This window comes from Hyla sarda, chromosome 6, assembly GCF_029499605.1.
Source record: "Hyla sarda isolate aHylSar1 chromosome 6, aHylSar1.hap1, whole genome shotgun sequence".
In the NCBI taxonomy this organism is placed as follows: domain Eukaryota; kingdom Metazoa; phylum Chordata; class Amphibia; order Anura; family Hylidae; genus Hyla; species Hyla sarda.
Window position 1 is genome coordinate 235,933,662 of NC_079194.1, and position 25,858 is coordinate 235,959,519.

The 25,858-nt window shown below is 41.4% G+C and overlaps 1 protein-coding gene across 2 annotated transcripts in view; it reads right to left on the minus strand.

Moving 5' to 3' along the window:
• The window catches only part of LOC130276814 (leucine zipper protein 2-like), a 479,250-nt gene that overhangs the window by 368,688 nt on the left and 84,704 nt on the right, over window positions 1-25,858 (minus strand). The window lies entirely within an intron of this gene.

Genomic DNA, 25,858 nt, shown 5'->3' on the forward strand with positions numbered 1-25,858 from the left:
TTGCAGAAAACATCCGCGAAGTCCATATAGGCCTTAGGGAGACCGGTTACTGGAGGAACCACAGAGTTACGGCAAGGGTTACTGGGAACCGGTTTTAGACAGTTCTTGGAACAAGAGGACCCCCAACTCTTGATCTCCCCAGTGGACCAATCCAGGGTAGGGGAATGAAGTTGAAGCCAGGGAAGTCCAAGGAGAATTTCCGAGGTGCAATTGGGGAGGACCAAAAGTTCAATCCTCTCATGATGAGATCCGATGCTCATAAGAAGGGGCTCCGTGCGGAAACGTATGGTACAGTCCAATCTTTCATTATTTACACAATTGATGTAGAGGGGTCTGGCGAGACTGGTCACCGGGATGTTGAACCTGTTGACGAGAGAGGCCAAAATAAAATTTCCTGCAGATCCAGAGTCCAAGAAGGCCACTGTAGAGAAGGAGAAGGCAGAGGCAGACATCCGCACAGGCACAGTAAGACGTGGAGAAGCAGAGTAGACATCAAGGACTGTCTCATCTTTGTGCGGAGTCAGCGTACGTCTTTCCAGGCGGGGAGGACGGATAGGACAATCTCTCAGGAAGTGTTCGGTACTAGCACAGTACAGGCAGAGGTTCTCCATACGGCGTCGTGTCCTCTCTTGAGGTGTCAGGCGAGACCGGTCGACCTGCATAGCCTCCACGGCGGGAGGCACAGGAACAGATTGCAGGGGACCAGAGGAGAGAGGAGCCGAGGAGAAGAAACGCCTCGTGAGAACAGAGTCCATATCTTGGCGGAGTTCCTGACGCCTTTCGGAAAAACGCATGTCAATGCGAGTGGCTAGGTGAATAAGTTCATGTAGATTAGCAGGAATTTCTCGTGCGGCCAGAACATCTTTAATGTTGCTGGATAGGCCTTTTTTGAAGGTCGCGCAGAGGGCCTCATTATTCCAGGACAATTCTGAAGCAAGAGTACGGAATTGTACGGCATACTCGCCAACGGAAGAATTACCCTGGACCAGGTTCAACAGGGCAGTCTCAGCAGAAGAGGCTCGGGCAGGTTCCTCAAAGACACTTCGGATTTCCGAGAAGAAGGAGTGTACAGAGGCAGTGACGGGGTCATTGCGGTCCCAGAGCGGTGTGGCCCATGACAGGGCTTTTCCGGACAGAAGGCTGACTACGAAAGCCACCTTAGACCTTTCGGTGGGAAACAGGTCCGACATCATCTCCAGATGCAGGGAACATTGGGAAAGAAAGCCACGGCAAAACTTAGAGTCCCCATCAAATTTATCCGGCAAGGATAAGCGTATCCCAGGAGCGGCCACTCGCTGCGGAGGAGGTGCAGGAGCTGGCGGAGGAGATGACTGCTGAAGCTGTGGTAGTAACTGTTGTAGCATAACGGTCAGTTGAGACAGCTGTTGGCCTTGTTGCGCTATCTGTTGTGACTGCTGGGCGACCACCGTGGTGAGGTCAGCGACAACTGGCAGAGGAACTTCAGCGGGATCCATGGCCGGATCTACTGTCACGATGCCGGCTGGCAGGTAGTGGATCCTCTGTGCCAGAGAGGGATTGGCGTGGACCGTGCTAGTGGACCGGTTCTAAGCCACTACTGGTTTTCACCAGAGCCCGCCGCAAAGCGGGATGGTCTTGCTGCGGCGGTAGTGACCAGGTCGTATCCACTAGCAACGGCTCACCTCTCTGGCTGCTGAAGATAGGCGCGGTACAAGGGAGTAGGCAAAAGCAAGGTCGGACGTAGCAGAAGGTCGGGGCAGGCAGCAAGGATCGTAGTCAGGGGCAACGGCAGAAGGTCTGGAAACACAGGCAAGGAACACACAAGGAACGCTTTCACTGGCACTAAGGCAACAAGATCCGGCAAGGGAGTGCAGGGGAAGTGAGGTGATATAGGGAAGTGCACAGGTGAACACACTGATTGGAACCACTGCGCCAATCAGCGGCGCAGTGGCCCTTTAAATCGCAGAGACCCGGCGCGCGCGCGCCCTAGGGAGCGGGGCCGCGCGCGCCGGGACAGAACAGACGGAGAGCGAGTCAGGTAGGGGAGCCGGGGTGCGCATCGCGAGCGGGCGCTACCCGCATCGCGAATCGCATCCCGGCTGGCAGCGGAATCGCAGCGCCCCGGGTCAGAGGACGTGACCGGAGCGCTGCCGCGGGGAGAGTGAAGCGAGCGCTCCGGGGAGGAGCGGGGACCCGGAGCGCTCGGCGTAACACTTAGCATACTATAATTTCAGCAGAGAAAAGCATACGCAGTACCGTTAAGCTCCAAAACAGTCAAATTATGAATGGTTAAACTTAGTAACAAACTGACACGTATGGGCAGGGAACAGTGAATCCCTAACTCACCCACACTCACTGTTTCTACCTATTGCCTATCTGCCCTTAGTGACGGATCGACAACCACGATGACAAACCCTCCCTGCTAAGTGTTGGGGCAGCATTGCCAAAATAGTCGTGAACAGCTGGAGGCACACAAACTAACAGCGATACACTAAGACAAACACAAAGTGAAATCATAGTCAGTCTAGCCAAAGACAGTAACAGAAGATAGCGAAATAACAATGGAAATACCAGAAGAGAAATCAAGAAACAAACCAAAAGATCAGAGTACCAAAATAGACAATAGAGATATAAGGAGTGCTAGCTTCAGTCAACAGGTAACTTTCACAAGCAAAGCAAAAGAGATTGCAGAATTAACCCTACTGATGCAGACAGAGCCAGTCATTACAAAAACACAGTTATAGCTTAACATGGTGAAGTCTGACAATCACAGGAGGAGGACAGTGTGCGTATGAAAGGATGTGAGAACTCTAGGCTATATGACAGAAAACTAGATCAGCTAGGTTGTCGGTTAAGACATGTGTGGTACAGTTTTTTTTTTATGCCAAGATAGTGGGGTCATTTAAAGTTCCTATACCTTTTCCAGGGTAACCAGACCCTGTGAAACTGTATTCTGGTATGCAGTTCCCAGTGTGAGATTTCCTTGAAGCAATATATTTGATCTATTTTTGCAATATTTTGTGTTGAACCTCAGGTAGTTGTGCAGAGAGCCAATGCTTCGGTATCAGAAGTCTGGCCGCATAGAGAAGGTGCAGGAAGAGAGGGGGGATTTTCACCCTTAGTTCTTTAACACTGACGGTCAATTGGGCTATGTCTGGTGAGCAGGGAACAGAAGAGTGGCAGATACATTACAATGGGAGAATATGTTGTTCCACCAAGTACGAATCACTAGGCATTCCGCCAAACATGGATAAATTAACCTGTGGTGAACCTGGAGATTTGTAGTGTAGGGGTGTTGCAATGGTACTACAGGGTCTGGTTGTATTAACCCTTAGTTGTCGTGATGCCAGGGTGAGGTTTGCTTAGTCTAAAAGTCCCTGCTGCCAACCGGCCCAAAAAAGGCAGGGATAATAAACAGAATGTCCACAGCAGATTTTATGAATTAACTGGAAAACTTTACTTTAACTTGTATGCAACAGTCTTTACAATTATGCAGTCTTTGCAGAGGTAACCGGGATGCAGGTTCCTCACAGGCTTTGCTGAGACTTGAAATAATGAGCTTTTTCATGCAGGCCACTGCTACTAATTATAAGATTTAGCTGGGTAGTAGTCACAAAGGATTTGGTAGATTGAGCTTGGTAACTCACGGTTTAGTGACTGCTGGATTCTTTCAGGCTTTGGCCTAGCTGAATTGAGATTGATGCTGATATGTGCTTGCTTGATAGTCTTGATAAGAGCGAGAATTTACAGACTATAGCCCTTTATATAATAAGGGGCTGGACTAAGCTCATTGGCCAGCAAACCTGTAAGTCCTGAACCCAGTGAACCCTGGGTACATCACATGTGATCTACATTCACAACTGTAGATCACATGACCTGGGAAGGTCCTATACATTTATATTACCTATATATTAAATATATACATGTAAACAATTATATATGAGGCGACCAGGAGTAAGCCCTGCAGGAGAGCCCTATGGGAATGGAGGGACTCTGGTTGAGGGGACTTAACACATGGACAGAACCAGGTCCTGCACCTAATTTTTGCGGCTTTGAGCATATTATATTCCACAGGGAGAAGGGAGGGGGGAGAAAATATGGATTTATTTTGGGATGCATAGTTAATACTCATGGTTCAAAATGTAAGTGCTTCTTGTTAAGTAGCCATCTCATTTAGTAACTTCATTTTGTGCATTTACAAATAGTTGGATATCCTGATATGTTACATGGGTATGAATATTTGCCAGACATATTCCGCTTTTTATAAACATAATGGGGGGGTATTTATCAATTTTGCCTGTTGACAGTTTCTTTTTACCCTTTTTTTTCACTTTGGTTTTCGTGGACATGCACCAAAGTTATCATTTGGTGCAAGTTGTTAGTAATTTTGGCTCAAATGTTGAAATCAGCTGTTCACAGCGCCTTTTACACAGAACTTACCATCACAGAGGACAGCGTATTTTACCCTGTAGAGCAGCCAGGAGTCCCTCCTGCAGTATATCAGCAAGCGAAATGAGTCGCCAAGTGAAATGAATTTTATTTTCAACTTGGGTAGTTTTTTTTTTTTTTTGGTTACTTTAGTGCAGTGGTCTTCAACCTGCGGACCTCCAGATGTTGCAAAACTACAATTCCCAGCATGCCCGGACAGCCGTTGGCTGTCCGGGCATGCTGGAAGTTGTTGTTTTGCAACATTTGGAGGTCCGCAGGTTGGAGACCACTGCTTTGGTGCTTACCTTTCCTGAACCTGTGTGGCCATGTCCAATGCTGGCTCAACGGAGGGTGAAGGTTCCTCAGAGGCAACTATGTCGCAGGATAGTATTGAGCAGCCCCGGAGGCGTCGCTGCTTTCACAATTTTTTTTTTTATTATATATTTTGACGCCTTTACATTTTCTATCATTGCTAAGTGTGTTTTCCATGTGCAAAATTTCTTGGCGGGGATTTGTACCAAAAAAACGGGATTTGCGCCAAAATTGCGCCAAAAGATCGATTGGCGTAAATGATGAATTACTGACTAAAGTTAAAATCACACACAGGACCGTGTGATTTTGAGAAAGTTGTAAAAATGACAGTGGAGAAGATGTGCCAAACTTTGGCGCAAAAAGACACTGAGCCAAAGTATTGCGCCAAAGTTACGTGAAAAAAAACACATAAATCCTTTGATAAATACCCCCCCAATTTCCCTCAGGTATTCAAATCAGTATCCCTTTTCCTGTCCACGTGAACTAAAATTTAGAATAGTTGTGATTCTTCTACAACTGCCCCATGGCTACAGTATCAGCTAAGGGGGAGATTTATCAAAACCTGTCCAGGGGAAAAGTTGCTGAGTTGCCCATAGCAACCAATCAGATGGCTTATTTCATTTCTGAAAAGGCTTCTGCAAAATGAAAGAAGCAATCTGATTGGTTACTATGGGCAACTCAGCAACTTTTCCTCTAGACAGGTTTTGATAAATCTTCCCCTAAGCTTTTCTGTTTTTGATCGTACCCTTTTACCATTCCAAATGCTCAAAGACCAATTTAGTTTTTTTTTTATCATGGACTTTCCCAATTTATTGGTTCACTTACTGGGTCATTACCATTCCCACACCCTTTGAACAGTTATCTAAGTAATGTTCCACTAGCAGGGGACATATTACTGTTATTTAGAAGATTTTGTCTACCCTCAACATCACTTTTTAAGCTTAAATATTTGCTGAAGTTTGAGACCTATCTAGGAAGGCAACTTCTTTTTCATATATGGCAGTGGTATGGTCATCAGTCACAAAGTCTTTGTCATGTTTATCCTTCAAGAAAAATCAGCATAGGATTATTTTTTATTGGTTTCATACCACTGAAATGCATCATAGATTAAAGACACCCTTTCTGTTGGCATTATTTTAGTGCAATTGGTTCCCTCCAACATATATTCTGGCATTGCCCTAGTTTAGGTCCTTACTGGTGAGGGGTAAGGGACATGATCTTGAGGGTGTTAGGAAGAATGATGCTTCTATGTATCTACTGAATATACTTCCCAAGTATTTCTGTAAACCCCCTGCCAGGTTGCTCCACCACTTGACAGCTACTATCTGATTGTGAGACATTGGGAGAGCTCAGTAATACTTTCACAGTCAGAACTACATAATAGAGTTAAAGAGCTTTATCTTCATCATATGGAGTATCTGTGGATGACCAATTGGACAAATTCCATATGACCTGGTCACCTTGGGATGAATTTCTTGTCCAAACAGTTGTTCCCTAATGTGTCCTTCCATCTTGCATCTGTCTGCATCTGTAGTGTTTTGCCCACTCTTTTCATTAATTTAGTTTTCTACGTAGACCAAGCTGATAGTTTTAAAAAAAATCTTTATTCCTGATAGTTGATATCTGCCTGGGACTTTAGTAAAATGAGATGTTACCTGAGTGTATACAGATAGTTTTGTTTACTTCTCTTTGACGTGTATACCAATATGACATTGTACCTGCAGTACTGTTTATTTGCAATCTACCAGATGCTTATTTTACTGAAATTTGGCAGTATGTACTACTTGTTGGTTTTGTTTATGTAACAGGCTTTTGGGGGGTGTCTATGAGGTCCCTTAGCATTGTTACCTCACTGTGCTTGACTGGCTGATCCTGAGCCTCCGCATCTTGGGAGCTTAGGTACATATCTGTGGCAGTGCTTCCACCCAGCAGAGCATCCGGGATACAATGAGACTGACACAGCCTAACTTTACATAGCAAGAATATATGAACAGCATTGCACAACATAACACAATAAGAAATTATATAATGCAAAGTCAGGCAAAGCAAGGTGGATAAAGATTTTCCTTATCCACCCACATGCACACCTGGTGCCCACCCTGATCATTTCCCTTACGGCTGTTGGTGCACATAGAAGAGATGGGAGGGATCTCTAAAATTAGGCTGAACTCTGTGAATGTCTGTCACTGGCCTTTATTCTGTGTAAGAAGAATGGGAAGAGGGCTTTAGGTTTACCCTCTCACCGCCCATAATCAGGTCAGTCCAGCTGCAGCTTTTCCCACTGCTTTCACAGGCTCTCTGTAATCAGTTTTTCTCTCTCCAACTCACCAGCAGGCTTCTCTCAGCTGCTGCTGTCCTCTTTGAAACAGATTCTAACAAACCTTTCTCAGCACGTCCCCTCTTTTAGCTGTCTCTTCCTGGCTGCCATCACATGATCACAAAAAGTCCACCTTCAAACTCCAGTTTGCTCAGTTCCTTTGTGGGTTTAGTCCAGCATCTACAGGGCATTTCAGGTTTTGTAGCACAATAATAATAATTCTATAGGGATTACATATATAAAATGCATGAAAAAAAAAGTAATGATACCAGCTGTTTAAGGGGCCAGTGATTCTCTCCATTATTGACACATATAGAACGACATAACAAGTACCCTTGATAACAATATAGTTTAAGTTTAATACTATTCACATGACCCTGTCTGAGTTTCCTCTGGGAAGTTTGTTCAGCACTCACCTCGAAAAACGTTTTCATCTGAACACAAAGCAATCCCACTTTACCTTGCTGGTTTATGATAAATTCCACATACAGTTGTACATTAAGCACCAAGTTGTATTCTGGAATGAATCCTGGAAAGCTTTGTCTCTATGCTAATTTGTAAAATCTAATTTTGAAATATAGTGAAGAGCAGATATTATGCACCAGTTCTATCAGGACTGATAATGTATTGAAGTTCCTTTTCATTTCAGTGATCAGAGTCAAGATTGTTTTTGCAATTTCTGGTGAATGAAAGGAAATTTAAACTTCTTTTATCATGGTAACTAAATGCAGGCCCTAAAAAAAAAAAAAAAATGTTTTATTTTGATTTCTTTTTTTTTTTTTGATGATTAATGTAACATTATGTATACTTAATCCCTTAAGGACCAAGCATGGGTAAAAAAAAACCATTTCGCAACAAAATTGAAGAAAAAATGCCATTTTGTTAATTTGGGGGCTTCCGTTTCTACGCAGTACATTTTTTGGAAACAATGAAACTTTCTCTTTATTCTGTAGGTCCATACGATTAAAATGATACCCTACTTATATAGGTTTGATTTTGTTGTAAATTTGGAAAAAATCATAACTACATGCACGAAAATGAATACATTTAAAATTGTCATCTTCTGACCCCTATAACTTTTACATTTTTCTGCATACCGGGCTGTATGGGGCTCATATTATGAAGTGATATGAAGTTTTAATCTGTTTGATCTGACTTTTTGATCGCTTTTTATTCATTTTTTATGGTAAAAGAGTGACCAAAAATACGTTATTTTGGACTTTGCCCGTGCAGTTTAGTTAACAATATATTTTTTATAGTTTGGACATTTAAGCAGGCAGTGATACCACATATGTTTATTTTTTATTATGTGTATATATTTTTTAATATGGAATTTAGGAGGGGTGATTGTAACTTTTAGTAAGCAAGGGGTCAATGTGTGTTTTTTTTTTAAACTTTGTTAAATATTTTTTTTTACACTTTTTTAGTCCACTTAGGGGACTTTTAGGAGGAATCATTTGATTCCTCATACAGATCAATGTGGTTCCATAAAACCACATTTATCTGTGTGCTCTGCGCCCTGGTCCTGCCAGGCTTTATCATTGTCAGAACTGCAGCAGCAGGATGAGAGGTAAGCCTTCCGGCTACCTTAGCAGCACGATCGGGATAAAGGCATCTCTAGACGCCGCTGTCAGCTTTGACCGCGGTGATCTAAAGAGTTAATAGCCGCATGTTAACGCCGGCCCCCAGCTACAGGAATCAGCTGGGGGACGGTTGGTATGACGCGGACTCGAGAAGGGAGCCTGTGCCATACCCAGTTAACGGCACATGGACAAGTATACACGTCCATGGTCGTTAAGGGGTTAAACATGAGGTTTATAAGGGCAGCTGTCAGATTTGTCAACCAATAGTTAATTACTTGATGATACTGGAATTAGATATGGGCCATTTAAAATGTTTTATTTTTAATTTTTTTTATTTTTATACATTTTTTTTATATTATTGGCATGATTATAGTGAGATATATAGGTGTTCAAACATAAGGTCTATGGGGGCTGCATTTTAGATTGTAGTAGTTAATAAGGGGATTGAATAAGTGGATGAAATGTCCTTTAAATTATGTGTACCTTTGCTATTAAATTTACTTTTACTTAAATCCACCTGGAATCCATTCTTCTAGGTACATTTGTACACAGTTATTGGTGGAACTCAAAAAGGAGGTTGTTCCAAACATTTTAAGAACAATCCACAGACCGTAGACTTGCTCTAATTCTTCAATATCATTATGTAATCCCAGACAGACTCCATGGATGTTGAGATCAGAGCACTATGGGGATCATATTAACACTTCCAGGATTCCTTTTTCTTCTTTACTCTGAAGAGTTTTTAACCCCTTAAAAGGAGTATTCTGGTGGAAAACATTATTATTATTTTTTTTAAATCAACTGGTGCTAGAAAGTTAAACAGATTTGTAAATGATTTCTATTAAGAAAATCTTTACCCTTTCTGTACTTTTTAGCAGCTGTATGCTACAGAGGAAATTCTTTTCTTTTTAAATTTATTTTTTGTCTTGTCCACAGTGCTCTCTGCTGACACCTCTGTCCATGTCAGGAACTTATCCAGAGCAGCATAGGTTTGCAATGGGGATTTTCTCCTGCTCTGGACTGTTCCTCATACGGGCATCAGGTGTCAGCAAAAAAGAAATTCAAAAAGACAATAATTTCCTGTGTAGCATACAGCTGCTAAAAAGTACTGTAAGGGTAAAGATTTTTTAATTGAAGTAATTTACAAATCTGTTTAACTTTCTGGCACCAGTTGATTTAAAAAAAAAAAGAATTAAAATTTTTCCTCCGGAGTACCCCTTTAACCCCTTAAGGACCAAGGACGTACCGGTACGTCCTTGGTCCTGCTCTTCCGATATAACGCGGGGTTACACAGTAACCCCGCGTCATATCACGGCGGGCCCGGCGTCATAGTGAAGCCGGGACCCGCCTCTAATAGCGCGCAGCGCCGATCGCGGCGCCGCGCGCTATTAACCCTTTAGCCGCGCGCTCAAAGCTGAGCCGCGCGGCTAAAAGTGAAAGTGAAAGTTCCCGGCTAGCTCAGTCGAGCTGTTCGGGATAGCCGCGGCTAATCGCGGCATCCCGAACAGCTGACAGGACAGCGGGAGGGCCCCTTCCTGCCTCCTCGCTGTCCGATCGCCGAATGACTGCTCAGTGCCTGAGATCCAGGCATGAGCAGTCATCCGGCAGAATCGTTGATCACTGGTTTCTTATGAGAAACCAGTGATCAACATAGAAGATCAGTGTGTGCAGTGTTATAGGTCCCTATGGGACCTATAACACTGCAAAAAAAAAGTGAAAAAAAAAAGTGAATACAGATCATTTAACTCCTCCCCTATTAAAAGTTTGAATCACCCCCCTTTTCCAATAAAAAAAAAAACACAGTGTAAATAAAAATAAAAATAAACATATGTGGTATCACCGCGTGCGGAAATGTCCGAATTATAAAAATATATCATTAATTAAACCGCTCGGTCAATGGCGTGCGCGCAAAAAAATTCCAAAGTCCAAAATAGTGCATTTTTGGTCACTTTTTATATCATTTAAAAATGAATAAAAAGTGATCAATAAGTCCTATCAATGCAAAAATGGTACCGTTAAAAACTTCAGATCACGGCGCAAAAAATGAGCCCTCATACCGCCCCATACACGGAAAAATAAAAAAGTTATAGGGGTCAGAAGATGACAATTTTAAACGTATTAATTTTCCTGCATGTAGTTATGATTTTTTCCAGAAGTCCGACAAAATCAAACCTATATAAGTAGGGTATCATTTTAATCGTATGGACCTACAGAATACATATCAGGTGTCATTTTTACCGAAAAATGTACTACGTAGAAACGGAAGCCCCCAAAAGTTACAAAACAGCGTTTTTTTTTCAATTTTGTCGCACAATGATTTTTTTTCCCGCTTCACCATAGATTTTTGGGCAAAATGACTGACGTCATTACAAAGTAGAATTGGTGGCGCAAAAAATAAGCCATCATATGGATTTTTAGGTGTAAATTTGAAAGAGTTATGATTTTTTAAAGGCAAGGAGCAAAAAACGAAAATGCAAAAACGGAAAAACCTCCGGTCCTTAAGGGGTTAACCTCTTCAGGACATAGGGCGTATGGATACGCCCTGCATTCCGAGTCCTTAAGGAGCGAGGGCGTATCCATACGCCCGTGGGAATTCCGGTCCCCACCGCTAGCCGGTTGGGGACCGGAGCCGGATGCCTGCTGAAATCGTTCAGCAGGCATCCTGGCATATCGCCCAGGGGGGTCATTATGCCCCCCCATGTCGGCGATCGCCGCAGATCGCTGGACAATTCAGTGCAGCGATCTGCGGCGATTCCGGGTCAATCGGGTCTCCAGTGACCCGGTGACCCGGAATTACTGGCTGTTCGGGGCCGTCTCTGACGGCCCCGAACAGCCATAGCCTACAGGGGTGAGGTGGCACTGGTGCCACCTCACGATCGCCCTGATTCGTCGGCCGGATTACCGGCCGACCAATCAGGGCGCCTGCTGGGGTGTCAATCCCGCACCCGCTCCGCCCCTCTTCCGGAGGACGTGAGTGGGTGCGGGAAGACGACCCCGGGTGCTGGGGACCCCGATCCCCGGCATCAATGTTGGGATCGGGGCCCCAGGAGCAGCGACGGCAGGACTGACCTCATGCGGCTGGATCGTTGGAGGTGAGTGACAGCCTCCAGCTGTTGCTTAGCAACAGCTCCCAGCATGCAAAAAGGGCATGCTGGGAGCTGTAGTTATGCAACAGCAGGAGGCAGACCACCACAACTCCCAGCATTCCCTTATGGGCATGCTGGGACTTATGGTTTTGCAACAGCTGGAGGCACATTTTTTCTATAGAAAAGTGTACCTTCAGCTGTTGTATAACTACAACTCCCAGCTTGCACAAACAGCTAAAGTGCATGCTGGGAGTTGTAGTGGTGCATCTGCTGGTTGCATAACTACAACTCCCAGCATGCCCGTTGGCTGTCGGTGACTGCTGAGAGTTGTAGTTTTGCAACAGCTGAAGGCACACTGGTTGTGAAACTTAGAGTTTCTTTTTTTACCTAACTCAGTGTTTCACAACCGGTGTGCCTCCAGCTGTTGCAAACTCCAACTCTCAGCAGTCAATGTACACCATGCACCGTACATGCTGGGAGTTGTAGTTTTGCAACAGCTGGAGGCACACTGGTTGTGAAACACTGAGTTAGGTCACAAACTCAGTGATACATAACCAGTGTGCCTACAGTTGTTGCAAAACTACAACTCTCAGCAGTCACCAACAGCCAACGGGCATGCTGGGAGTTGTAGTTATGCAACAGCTGGATGTCTCCCCCCCAATGTGAACGTACAGGGTACACTCACATGGGCGGAGGATTACAGTAAGTATCTGGCTGCAAGTTTGAGCTGCCGCAAACTTTCTGCTGCAGCTCAAACTGCCAGCGAGAAACTACTGTGAACCCCCGCCCGTGCAACTGTACCCTAAAAACACTACACTAACACAAAATAAAATAAAAAGTAAAAAACACTACATATACACATACCCCTACACAGCCCCCCTCCCCTCCCCAATAAAAATGAAAGCGTCTGGTACGCCACTGTTTCCAAAACGGAGCCTCCAGCTGTTGCAAAACAACAACTTCCAGTATTGTCGGATATCCCTTGACTGTCCAGGCATGCTGGGAGTTTTGCAACAGCTGGAGGCACCCTGTTTGGGAATCACTGGCGTAGAAATCCCCTATGTCCAGCCCTATGCAAGTCCCTAATTTAGGCCTCAAATGCGCATGGCGCTCTCACTTTGGAGCCCTGTCGTATTTCAAGGCAACAGTTTAGGGTCACATATGGGGTATCGCTGTACTCAGGAGAAATTGTGTTACAAATTTTGGGGGGTATTTTCTGCTTTTACCCTTTTTAAAAATGTGAAATTTTTGGGAAACAAGCATTTTAGGTAAAAAATTATTATTTTTTTTTTACATATGCAAAAGTCGTGAAACACCTGTGGGGTATAAAGGTTCACTTAACCCCTTGTTACGTTCCCCGAGGGGTCTAGTTTCCAAAATGGTATGCCATGTGGGTTTTTTTTTTGCTGTCCTGGCACCATAGGGGCTTCCTAAATGCGGCATGCCCCCAGAGCAAAATTTGCTTTCAAAAAGCCAAATGTGACTCCTTCTCTTCCGAGACCTGTAGTGCGCCAGCAGAGCACTTTTGACCCCCATATGGGGTGTTTTCTGAATCGGGAGAAATTGGGCTTCAAATTTTTAGGGGTATTTTCTGCTATTACCCTTTTAAAAAATTAAACATTTTTGGGAAAACAAGCATTTTAGGTAAAAATTATAATTTTTTTTTTACATTTGCAAAAGTCGTGAAACACCTGTGGGGTATTAAGGTTCCCTTTATCCCATGTTACATTCCCCAAGGGATCTAGTTTCCAAAATGATATGCCATGTGTTTTTTTTTTTTTTGCTGTTCTGGCACCATAAGGGCTTCCTAAAGGTGACATGCCCCCCAAAAACCATTTCAGAAAAACGTACTCTCCAAAATCCCCTTGTCGCTCCTTCCATTCTGAGCCCTCTACTGCGCCCGCCGAACACTTTACATAGACATATGAGGTATGTGCTTACTCGAGAGAAATTGGGCTACAAATACAAGTAAAAATTTTGTCCTTTTACCCCTTGTAAAAATTCAAAAATTGGGTCTACAAGAACATGTGAGTGTAAAAAATTAAGATTGTGAATTTTCTCCCTCACTTTGCTGCTATTCGTGTGAAACACCTAAAGGGTTAAAACGCTGACTGTATGTCATTTTGAATACTTTGGTGGGTGTAGTTTTTATAATGGGGTCATTTATGGGGTATTTCTAATATGAAGACCCTTCAAATCCACTTCAAACCTGAACTGGTCCCTGAAAAATACTGAGTTTGAAAATGTTGTGAAAAATCGGAAAATTGCTGCTGACCGTTGAAGCCCTCTGGTGTCTTCCAAAAGTAAAAACTCATCAATTTTATGATACAAACATAAAGTAGACATATTGTATATGTGAACCAAAAAAAAAATTTATTCGTAATATCCATTTTCCTTACAAGCAGAAAGCTTCAAAGTTAGAAAAATGCTAAATTTTCAAATTTTTCATCAAATTTACGGATTTTTCATCAAGAAAGGATGCAAGTATCGACAATAATTTACCACTATGTTAAAGTAGAATATGTCTCGAAAAAACTGTCTCGGAATCAGAATGATAACTAAAAGCATTCCAGAGTTATTAATGTTTAAAGTGACAGTGGTCAGATGTGCAAATAACGCTCCGGTCCTTAAGGCCAAAATGGGCTCCGTCCTGAAGGGGTTAAGGACGCCGCCCATTTTCACCTTAAGGACTCAAAACTATTTACATTTTTGCACTTTCGTTTTTCCTCCTCACCTTTAAAAAATCATAACACATTAAATTTTGCACCCACAGACACATATAAGGGCTTGTTTTTTGTGTCACCAATTGTACTTTGTAATGACATTACTTATTTTATAACATAATCTGTGGCGAAACAGAAAAAAAAGATGTGTGGGGTGAAATGGAAAAAAAAATGCAATTTTGACATTTTTAGGGCTTCCGTTTCTACGAAGTGCACTTTTCGGTAAAAAAAAAAAGGCACCTTATCCTTATTCTGTAAGTTCATACATTAAAAGGTATACCCAATTTATGTAGGTTTTATTTATTTTACTACTTAAAATATTTTTTAACTATATGCACCAAAATTAGTATGTTTAAAATAGTCATCTTCTGACCCCTATAATTTTTTTTTATTTTTTCCGCATACGGGGCTATATGAGGGCTAATTTTTTAGAAGTGGTCTGTAGTTTTTATTGGTAACATTTTTGTTTTTATGGGACTTTTTGATTGCTTTTTATTAATATTTTTATGGTATATGAAGTGACCAAAAATGTACAGTTTTATTTTTTACATTTACACAATTGACCGTGTGGTTTAGCTAACTTATATTTTAATAGTTCTTACGCACGTGGTGATACCACATATGATAATTTTTATTCTTTATTACAGTATTTTATTATAAAAATTGGAAAAGGGGGGCAATTTAAACTTTTAATAGTGTAGGGGTTAACTAACCTATCAACTTTTATTTTTAGACTTTTTTTCTTACCATGAAATCTTCTGATTACATACACTGATCACTGCTATGCCATAGCATAGCCTTGATCAGTGTTACCGGTGCTCTGCTGCTCCTGCCTGCTAAAGGGTTAATGCCGGCATCGGCCCGATCGGCAGTGCCCGGCATTAGCCGTGCGTCCTGGCTGCCCTTAGCGATCGGGACCCACCGGCTTTAACCCGTTCTCCGCTGGGAGAACGATTTAAACCTGCTAAACGGGACCAGGGCCGAACAGAGTCCTTGAGTACAGGATGTCAAGGCATACCTATATGCCCTGCATCCTTAAGGGGTTAATGATGCACTCTGTTTTTTTTTCTGCGCATATTTTACACAACCACCATCACTAGCCCAACAGCGCCATTTGTTTTATTCCAGCACAGATGCATCTATGAGCTTCAGTACCCTAACATGGTCATGTGATCCCTAGTTTGACTCAGAGAAAATCACAATGCTAAATATGTCAAAGAGAAGTCAAGTCCTAGGTCAGCTGACTTTGTGTAAACGATAAGAAATAGAGATGAGCGAATTTACAGTAAATTTGATTTGTCACGAACTTCTCAGCTCGGCGGTTGCTGACTTTTCCTGCATAAATTAGTTCAGCATTCCGATGCTCCGGTGGGCTGGAAAAGGTGGATACAGTCCTAGGAAAGAGTCTCCTAGGACTGTATCCACCTTTTCCAGCCCATGGGAGCACCTGAATGCTGAACTAATTTATGCAGGAAAAGCCATCAACTGCCGAGCCGAGAAGTTCGTGACGAATCAAATTTACTGTAAATTTGCTCATCTCTAATAAGAAACGGCTAATTATGCCAAAGTCCTAGGTAAGCCGACTTCCTGTGAACTATATGAAACTGGTAAATATGTCAAAGAGAAGTTAAGTCTTGGTCAGCTGACTTCCTGTGAACTATAAGAGACCTATAAATTCTACCAGATTCCCTTCTAGCAGTTCACAGACTCCTCACCACCTAGGTCTGTATACTCCTTCTGCTGTTATCTCTATGGCATTATAATTTAGGGGGGAGAGGATTTATCATTGTCTTTAGAACTGTTTTTGTGTGTAAATTTTTCTCACAGTTGGTGCTGTGCAGCGTCTCAGACTATTTTTTGCGACTTTTTGGTTTACACTTTTATTAAGTGTTCACGGACCACCTGTTAAGGTTAATCTTGTCGTGGTAATGAATTTGACAACTGAAACTTTTTGAAAAAGTCGCACTTTTCTACTCAAACACTTCCTTTATCTTCGGTGACCTTGCCCTGATGTGATGATTTTCAACCCTCTGTCCTGCTAATATTATTCTTAATTAAACCCTTCACATACATGTATTGCAGGCGTATACCTTTGTAATAAGATATTTTGATCCCCAAGTCAAACACCATCAGATGGATGCCCAAATTAAAAGAGAATGAAAAACAACAAAAGTCACATCTTTGTGTATGCTGGGAATTTTATGCAAAGTATGCAATAAAAGGGAAATGAATAAGAAATGTGGTTATTGCTTCCATTAAGCTCCACAACTCTATACATTTTCCTCCAGCCATTGGGGAGCCGTCCTGGTGAAGTGGAGAGGCAATGAACTGTGTACTATACAATAAGGTCTCAAGCACAACTTCAATAAAGAAGCCATGAACTGCATTAACCACAAAACCGGAAAGCCTGAGAGTTATAATACAATTCCAGCCAGCAAAAGACACCCCTGAGTTTTAAACAAGCACAAATGTGATTTTAGCCAAGCAGCTCATTTTAACTTCACACAGCACTGTGCAATCCCACTGAGAATCCACTGCCCTAAATTACTAGGAAAAACATCTCAGAGGATGGTAAAAAGCTTAAAAAACAAAAGTTCATCTCGAAGACAACTAATCATTACAAATTAATTGCTTTAACACACAGTAACACAGCACGAGAACAACAAAACCCAACCCAAACAAAATAATCTGAATTCATAATTTTCCTCATTTTCATGCTTTCACTGTCAAACATAATCTGTTTTTTGTTACAGTATGTCATAGAACATGCTGGGAATAACAATAGTACAGCTCTACTAAATATTGGTAATCATAAATGATATAGCGTCATGAGAGCATCTTACAGAGGACTATAAAATATAATGCAAATATGGAAAGCAATATTATGCTAATACACTGTCACTGTGATCTTAAAAGGGGTTGTTTGCTTTTGGACAATTCCTTTTTTTAAGAAGGTTCCTGCTGTGCCAACACAGGATAAGTGATGGGTGAACCGAATCAGTAAAACCTAAGCTCAGTCTGAACTTTTCTAAAAGTTTGGTGCAGCACAAATTCAAAGTGTGAGCGAGTTATTTTAACTGAACCAGTTAAAATAGTGCCAACCACATGACATAATCACATGGCCTTAGGGTAGCTCTTAAGGCCTTGCAAAGAGCTCTCCCAGGCAATCAGTATATGAGTGAAGTCAAAGCCACTATAAAAGCCCTTGCACATACCTTTAACAACCATTCTAGAGATAGCAGATGTTAGGTGAAGATCTCTGTGAGGGACAATAAGCAGATAAACTCAGATAGTAAGAGGACAACACAAATATTATAATTGTAGTTAAAGAGAACTCTGCATCTGTTCTGTCAGTGCAAAAAATGTGCCAGGTTTTTGTGGTACACTAATTGTTGTCAAATGCAATTGTGAAAATTAGTGCATACAGGGTTTTGTTAAATTTTATCACTTTCTAATATACCAATCCTGTGGTTATGCCACAAAATGACATAAATGTATTGACAGATTACAAAAACTATTGTTTCTACACTTTTCAGGCACAATATAGTCAAATTCTACCAATGAGAAATAGATAGCTTATATAAATATAGCTTTTACTACATTCTTATTAAAATGTAGAGTATACAATACACACGAAAAAGTTATGCATAAAAAGATGGCCCACCTTGGTGGCATACAATGTCAAATATAGACAAAATAGATATAAGGCCCACACATGGCCTTTTGGGGAAGGGGAAAAGGATACAGGTGAATACCTATCACGTAATACCTCTACCTAACAATGCAACTAACCCTTACTACCCATAAGTGTGGAAAAGGGAGGGAGTAGACTATAACGGCTTCTACTGAAAATATGCAATATACAAGTGGTAGCCTTATGTACAGCAATTCTCATGCTCCATATTCCAACGCGTTTCTCCCAAGTGTTGACAGTGGGTTCATCAGGGGTGGAGGAGAAATGGAGACACATAGACGGTACAATCATAGACTAAATATGCAATGATAATGTCTAAAGTGGGCCAAAACAATTAAAGGAATAACTTAATAAATCTCAGCAAGGTGGATAGTAGAGGATGGTCACCATCACATAAAACGTCACTAAGACTGTCAATGTATGTTGGCCTAGAGCAACAGGGTCATGTCTCAGAGAGATAGATTGAAAAGGGGAACACCAATAGACAATACTAGATGTACAAGGGGTCCCTAGTGACACAATTTCAGGACACTGAATATTTCACATTTAGATCATAGGATTACCCATATTCGTCTATCTGGGGCATGGCAGGATACTAATTCATGTTATGCTAATGCTAATAAATACAGTATAATGATGGACATGTCTTTAGATAATATTATGGCTCTGACAGACAAAGTTCATGGACCCTTGTATAATGGTGCTTCTCACAATAGAGATGGCAAATAAATGCAGTAGTCCCGTTGCTTATAACAGAATACAATTAGAGTAGTCCCAGGATTCATGAAGAGATGTCAACACATGCGTCTAAACCGTGACTCCATCACTTCCATCCATGTTATAACAGGACTGCACGCATCGGGACTAACGGGACTGCAGCATCTAATCGCCATCTCTATTGGGAGAAGCACCATTATACAAGGGTCCATGAACTTTGTCTGTCAGAGCCATAAGATTATCTAAAGACGTGTCCATCATTACACTGTATTTATTAGCATTAGCATGACATGAATTAGTATCGTCCTGCCATGCCCCAGATAGACGCATATGGGCAAATCCTATGATCTGAATCTGTGTCTATGTCAAATATTCAGTGTCCTGAAATTGCATCACTAACATTTACTAATTGAGTTATGTGTGATCTTTCTACATGTTGTTGGCTCGTACTAAGTATCATAATCACTACGGACCCCTTGTACATCTAGTAATGTTTATTGGTATTCCTTTTTTCAATCTCTCGCTCTCTCTCTCTGAGACATGACCCTATTGCTCTAGACTGACATAAACTGACAGTCTTAGTGACATTTTATTTGACTGAGATTTATTAAGTTATTCCTTTAATTTTTTTGGCCCACTTTAGACATTATCATTGTATATTTAATCTATGCTTGTACCGTTTATGTGTCTCTATTTCTCCTCCATCCCTGATGAACCCACTGTCAACACTTGGGAAAAACGCGTTGGAATATGGAGCATGAGAATTGCTGTACATAAGGCTACCACTTGTATATTGCATATTTTCAGTGGAAGCCGTTATAGTCTACCCCCTCCCTTTTCCACACTTAGGGTTAGTTGCCATGTTAGGTAGGGGTATTACGTGATAGGTATTCACCTGAATCTTTCCCCCCTTCCCCAATGGGCCACTTGTTGGCCTTAAATCAATTTTGTAGATACTTCACATTGTATACCACCAAGGTGGGCCATCTTTTTATGTATTATTTTTTCATGTGTATTGTATGCTCTGCATTTTAATGAGAATCTAGTAAAAGCTATATTTTATACAATCTATCTATCTATCCCTCATTGGTAGAATTTGTCTATATTGTAAGTTTAGTACCTTTTGCCAAGGGCAGAATTATCATAGTCCTGGGGGGGGGGGAGGGGATATTGACCCAGGTACCCCTCACAATGTATTAGTGCTTAAGTTCACTTTTCAGGTGTAAAACCCAAAAAAGGAAAATTTTTGGACATTTTGAAAACAATCCATTGCTTATTTTGATACTTTCATCCTCAGCTGTTTGCCACCAAAACTCCACTAGTGCAGAGAATAAAAAAAAAAATGAATAAAAAGCTGTTATTTACCACTGGGTACCATCCATGTAAGGTAGTCTTACAACTAACTTGTGATTCGTATCTGGGGAAATCAGTAAGAGATGGGATTATTGTCAGAAAAAGACAGGTGTCCATGCTTCTGTATTCATTGAGAAGCAATGGATGCTGTATGCCTTGCTGCTGAGTGAACATTCAATGCCCGTCAAAATGAATGTGTTTTATTAAGAGGTAAATAGTGCTGCTGTATGCCCAACCCAGCAAGTATAAGGAGTGTAAGTGATGATTCACAGCACTGAGCTTCAAACAGAAAATGGTATATGGTGAGAAAAATAACCCTTTTAGAAACTATGTAAGATTTTTGTTCACATTTTCAATTTCTTCCTATTTTATAGATTCGTAGATAGGTGGAAAATCTTTGTCTAAATATAGGCTGAGTTCACCCCCCGAAGTTCACACAGGGGGAGTTGAGTGGAACTAATTGACCCTCAGCTGTGTGCTGAGAGAGATTTAAAAGGAAGTGGTGGTGTCTGGCAGCTCCCAGAGTTTACCAGCAGATGAGAGACCGGTGAACCACTACGGTGCCTGCCCAACATTGTAAAGCAATTCAAATCTCTCACTGCCTGCACATCACTGAGGCACAGTTCCTCTGTAGGTAGACTTGGGAAGACAGTTGTGCTAGCACATGCAAAGGGGATCTGAAGCTCCCTGCAGCAGATCAGTAGCTCTGATTAATGTCTTAGCAGAAGTAGGGGAAGATTTTAATCTCCCAAGGATATGTTGAGCATATTCTGCAGAAGTTCACCAGATGGGAGTGATTGTAGATGCTGGCCCATATTGCCTTGAAGCCCTTAGCAAACTTCTCTGGCAGATTCTTTTAGAAGATTGAACATATTCAATCTTCCTTCTAAATCCAGTTCCTCTTCGGAAATTCCATAGTGGAACTTTAGACATGTGAACCGGACAGCAGAACTTCATTTAAAGAGTATCTGTCCCAACTTTTATTGTTCCTTATGTAATTATAATACACTTTGTTTTTTACTTGCTGTTAAAATTCTCAACCTTTATCTGTTTTTAATGTGATTGAAAAAATGGCCACTAAGTGGCTCTGTTCTGTTCCCTGCACAAGTCAAACAGTTGGCTTGGTTTTCTCCAGGCCTGGCAGGAGACAAAACTCAGGAAGTACGTGTGGGGCATGGCGAGGCACAGCTCTCACAGGTTTCAGTGACGTTGCGACTGCTGGGGAACACCCACTTTCTACTTTCTCCTGCCGGGAGTTCACACAATGTGAGCAAGGGGAAAGGTACGATACAGAATTTAGGGAGGGGTGTTAGGAGTAGTTAGGGAATATAATCTGAGTTAGTTTAGAAAATATGGTTTGATGACAGGTACTCTTTAAAATTCTGCACGGAACCTCCATAGTGTGAACAGAGCATTACTGTATAAGCCTCCTGGTAAATGTACAATTTTAACTTCTCCCACCATTATGGATAAGAACCCTAGAGTTTAAGAAATATGTTTTTCTTCTTTTGGCAGCTTATTGCACAGTCTAACAATGCAAAAAGCCATAGCATACCTTCGTTTCCCAGCTTCCGGCTCTGTCAATTGGTAGAACAAAGGTTCTTCATCATTTAGAAAAAATAAATAAAAACTGTTTCCATTCCCCCAGGAATTATAAAAAAAAACATTTATTTGAACATTGACACCTGAAATATAGAGGAACTGATATCTATTGTGCTGATAGAAATCTGCTTTAAGCTTATATCCTCATGAAAAGACATGAGTCCCAATTATTTTTTGCGAATGAAGAAGTTGAAATTGTTGATAATAAGAGTCCCTGTTATTCTTTTGTGCCTTCCGAGAGCAAAATTCTCCTAAAACTCAAAGTGGTTATGATGAAAAGTGGAAAAACTGGACAGTGGAAATTATAGACTGGATCATATAGAGCTGATCCCTGGTAGAAAAAGGAAATGGTGTACTTACTGCAAGTAATTTCCTGTTGTTCTGAAGACATAAATGACATTTTAAAGAAATAGCCAGTAATATCCAGCAATCATTATAGTATTTATTGTAAGGCAGAGGTCAGAGTGCTCTCTTTTTAAGGTGAAAATCTATGGCTATATGATTCTACAACAGGAGTTTATTATTAGCTTTTTCTGATCAATAGAAAAAAAAAACTTTATATTATTTTTTTTTTTTTGTTCTTTTAATATTCAATTTCATGAAAAATTTTAACACAATTAAATACATTTTAGAACACATAGCACATGTTTTATATAAGAAATCTAGATGAAAAAGGTTAAGTAGATGGGATTGTCAGCATAGCCAATGGGGTCTGTAAGCCCATATCTCAAAGAAGCAGTGTTAACAGTTTGATCAATGAATAATAGAACCGGGATGGGAGAGGGGGCATGTGAATTGTTTTAGGATGTCTTAAATGGGAACTAGAGAGAAATGACCTATGGAAATAGGTTTATAGATAACTCCTGTATTCTCAGCCCAGTCAAAAGTATCAGGGAAGGGGTCATGTCAGGCTATATCATCAGGCTGTATCATTAAAGGGGTACTCCGGTGAAAAACTTTTCTTTTTTTAATCAACTGGTGCCAGAAAGTTAAACAGATTTGTAAATTACTTCTATTAAAAAATCTTAATCCTTCCTGTACTTATTAGCTGCTGAATACTACAGCGGAAATTCTTTTCTTTTTGAAACACAGAGCTGTCTGCTGACATCATGAGCACAGTGCTCTCTGCTGACATCTCTGTCCATTTTAGGAACTGCCCAGAACTGCATATGTTTGCTATGGGGATTTCCTTTTACTCTGGACAGTTCCTAAAATGGACAGAGATGTCAGCAGAGAGCACTGTGCTCATGATGTCAGCAGACAGCTCTGTGTTTCAACCGGAAAATAATTTCCACTGTAGTATTCAGCAGCTAATAAGTACAGGTAGGATTAAGATTTTTTAATAGAAGTCATTTACAAATCTGTGCTTGTAATGAGAAATAGCATACGGCACAGCCAGCCGTGCAGCCTGTGACTCGCTCTTGATGAAACAGGTGTGTGTGTGTATGTCGCTGTCGGTGGGGTGCTCAGCCAGGACAGAGTCAAACATCAAACGTGCAGGAGAGCATTAGAAAATAAGCGGCACTCACCACGTCCAAGCTAGCGACAACTTCTTTATTTCTTTAACGTGCAGTAAGACATACAGGTGCAGGGAGACAGGAATGCCGGAGAATCCGGCAGACAGGTCACAGACGTACCGTGCTTCCGCACTTCGTCAGACCATCTGGCAACTTTCTGGGACCAGTTGATTTAAAAAAAAAAGTTTTCACCGGAGTACCCCTTTAAGGCCAAACATTCCATACTTTGCCCAAGGAAACAAAATCTTAAAAAATGTATACTGGTACCTGTGTTTACTAAAGGCCAATTCTTCCAGCCTTTAGATCTGATCTATTCTCAATATTCAGGTTTGGATCTGGAGTTGGGTAGAGCATTTCCAATTGTCAGCTAGAAAAAGTCTGGTAGCTGATAAAAGAGAATATATAAGAGCTTTGGTAAGTTGCTCGTAGTTATCGTGCTTTCAAGGCAATGGCAGGATAACTTAGATGAAGAAGAGAGAATCCTTCTCAAAGATACGTAGGGTACTTGCCATCATATGTACACAAATGGAATGCCTAGACAATGCAAGCAATTAGGGTAATCAAGCAATTGTGGGGTTTCAATGGGTTGTGTGAGGTGCAAAAGATATCACCCTAGAAGTCCCTAAGTAAGGTGGGCTGGAACTTTAGTAGCTGCTCCAGAGAAGTGCTGATATGTGGTGTAAAAGAGTAACACCCCCACCACAGACTCTCCTTGCGGCTTTATCAAGCCTCAGGGCTGCTGCACCACTTTGCTGTCTCACTTCAATTTAGCCAGTTGAAACAGCTGGCTGTTTCTGCAGTGGCAGTGGAAGGTACACTGGTGCTAAAGTGAGCTGGTGGGCAGCAGGGTACTTGCAGCAAGTGGCTTCCACTGCCACTGCAGAAACAGCCAGCGGTTTCAACTGGCTAAATTGAAGTGATGCAGCAAAGTGGTAAAGCAGCCCTGAGGCTTGAGAAGGCCGCAAGGAGAGTCTGTGGTGGGGCTGTTGTGGTAAACCTGGCTGAAGCTCTAAGAATAACCAATTGAAGTGAGTAAAAGATGGGTTCAATAGACTTCCTGACAGCCTGAAAAGTCAACTGAGACACTTATACGGATAAGCCAGATTACAAGGTGTAAAAATTACAGGAAAGGGTGAAGGGTATCCTTAAGAAAGGGGGCAAAATACATCAGTTAGGTAATGTATGAATTAATGGTTATGCCTAACCTACATCCTATGAACCCAAGATAACAGACAAAATGCTCCAGTTAACAGCTGGAGGTTGGAACGTGTCAATGGAACAGAGCTATAAGAGTGCCCTATCTTATTTAACATCTAAGTGATAACTGACAAAGAGAAGCCCCTACCAAGAAGCTGGCACAGCTGCTATGGAGCCAAAACCAATATAGAATTCTGGATATACCACTTGGCACTACTGGACCCATAGCGCCTACCAGAATGGTACTACCAGGGTGCGCATGGATAAAGGTAACCCAAGTGACAGAGATAGAAAATGTTCGGTTAGATTGAAAAGTGGCCAAAACACAGACGTCAGTAGGTATTTAGATATAGTGTCAGAAGAGGAAAATTTGTCCCGAGCTACACATAAAAGTAATCCTATTGAACCATGCCATACATAAAGTGACAACAACAGAAAGACCCGCATAGACAAAACATAAAAGGATATAACATACTTATTAATGTCAAGCAGCTTGCCACCTGTCACAACTTATTTGTAGTGTTGCTCGCGAATATTCGCAATGCGAATTTTATTCGCGAATATCGCAAATTTGCGAATATTCACGAATATAGCACTATATATTCGTAATTACGAATATTGTTTTTTTTTTCCACAGTACACATCACAGTGATCATCCCTCTCTGCTTCCAGCTTGTGTGGTCTAAAGAAGACTCTAATACTACTGTGTGAGACTGGCGTATGAATTTCGCATATGAAAACATTTGCATATGCAAATTTTCACATATGCAAAATTTTGCTTGTACAAATTTTCGCATATGCAAATTTTTCACACATGCAAATTTTTGTTTATGCTAATTTTAGCATAAGCAAATTTTCGCATATGCGAAAATATAACACAAATATTATGAATATGCGAATTTAGCAAATATATGACGAATATTCGTCCATATATTAGCGAAATATCGCAAATTCGAATATGGCCTATGCTGCTCAACACTACTTATTTGTAGTTTACTGTCTCATTTGCAAATGTGGAAGATTTTATATAGGGAAGACAATTAGACCCCTGTTCCATAGAATTAGAGAACATGTACGATCTCTTAGAACAGGTTTAGGAGCATCTTGTTTTATTTCTCATATGCAGAGCAGCCACAATAGTGACCCTAATGCATTCACATTTGCAGTCATAGAAAGAATTGAACACCCTGAACGAGGTCTAAAAAAACATCAACGATTACTAAGAAATTAAGTTAAATGGATAACCCGTACAAATGATACAGGTCCGCTCGGCCTCAATGATAAGGACGTTGTTTTTAACTTTAACAATATGAGAATATTCCACTACCTGTTTTTCTGTGTTTTCCTGGG